The sequence below is a fragment of the Chrysochloris asiatica genome, unplaced genomic scaffold (assembly GCF_000296735.1).
Source record: "Chrysochloris asiatica unplaced genomic scaffold, ChrAsi1.0 scaffold00019, whole genome shotgun sequence".
Taxonomy (NCBI): Eukaryota; Metazoa; Chordata; class Mammalia; order Afrosoricida; family Chrysochloridae; genus Chrysochloris; species Chrysochloris asiatica.
In genome coordinates this window covers 14,121,793-14,123,306 of record NW_006408537.1, presented here as the reverse complement: position 1 = coordinate 14,123,306, position 1,514 = coordinate 14,121,793, and the positions used below count along the sequence as shown (strand labels likewise).

At 44.3% G+C, this 1,514-nt stretch overlaps 1 pseudogene; it reads left to right on the top strand.

Moving 5' to 3' along the window:
• Positions 1 to 209: 209 nt before the first annotated feature.
• On the top strand, positions 210 to 1,285 carry LOC102825690 (annotated as a pseudogene).
• The last annotated feature ends 229 nt before the right edge of the window (positions 1,286 to 1,514 follow it).

Here is a 1,514-nt window from a genome sequence, read left to right as displayed (position 1 = left end):
TGCTCAAAAGAGATAATTGGGTCCAGGGCGGGGCGGGCCGGGACGGTGCAGGCGGTGTTTCCGTTGCTTAGAGCTGAGAGTAGCTGCCCGGAGTATTGTCTCCATCCCCGCTCTGTGCTGTTTGCCTCAGCTGCCGGGCTCTGCGCTACTGTCAGGAAGTTTGGGAGCACTTGGTCCTGCATCACCTTCTCCTGACATGAGCAATCGCCATGGCACAGGTTCTCGAAGGCACTGTGACCAACTTCCCTGGCTTTGATGATCGGGCTGATGCAGAAACTCTTCGGAAGGCTATGAAAGGCCTGGACACCTATGGGGAGTCCATTCTGACACTGTTGACATCCCGAAGTAATGCCCAGCGTCAAGAAATCATTGCGGCTTTTAAAACTCTGTTTGGCAGGAATCTTCTGGAAGACGTGAAATCAGAGCTGACTGGAAATTTTGAAAAATTGTGGCTTTGATGAAACCCTCTCAGCTTTAAGATGCCTATGAACTGAAACATGTTCTAAAGGGAGCTGGGACAGATGAAAAAGTCCTGACAGAAATTATTGCTTCAAGGACACCTGAAGAACTGACAGCTATCAAACAAGTTTATGAAGAAGACTATGGATCAAGTCTGGAAGATGATGTGGTGGGGGACACATCAGGGTACTACCAGAGGATTCTAGTGGTCCTCTTGCAGGCTAATCGAGACCCTGATGCTGGAATTAATGCAGTACAGGTGGAACAGGATACTCAGGTTTTGTTTCAAGCTGGTGAACTCAAATGGGGCACAGATGAAGAAAAGTTTATCATCATCTTTGGAACACGAAGTGTGTCTCATCTGAGAAGGGTGATTGACAAATACATGACTATCCCAGGGTTTCAAATTGAGGAAACCATTGACCAGGAGATCTCTGGTAATTTGGAGCAACTACTCACTGCTGTTGTAAAATCTATTTGAAGTATACCTGCCTACCTTGCAGAAACTCTATACTATGCTATGAAGGGAGCTGGAACAGATGACCACACCCTCATGGGAGTCCTGGTTTCCAGGAGTGAGATTGTTCTGTTTAACATAAGAATGGAATTTAGGAAGAACTTTGCCACCTCTCTTTATTCCATGATTAAGGGTGATACATCTGGAGATTATGAGAAATCCCTCCTGATGATCTGTGGAGGAGAAGGGACTAAAATGCCTCCTGATGACATTCCTGCTCTGTGCCAGCTCCGCTGCCATGACTGTTCCACAGCTCCTCTAGCCCCACTTTTGTACGCCATCCTTGACACATTGCCTTATTCACACTAGCATGCTAATGACCAAAGCATACATGTTGTAGAAGTAAATACTGTGCTTCTTTTTGATCTTCAATGGAGATCTGATTATCTCTGTCGGTTACAGTACTAAAGTGTACTCACATTACTAAGTCTAGAGTCTGGATCATTTATATTTTTCTTTAAGGGATCAGACTGCTTTTAGTATTTTTGTAAAACTTCATTTATATTATAAATTGATAATTATATTACCTTAATTGGAA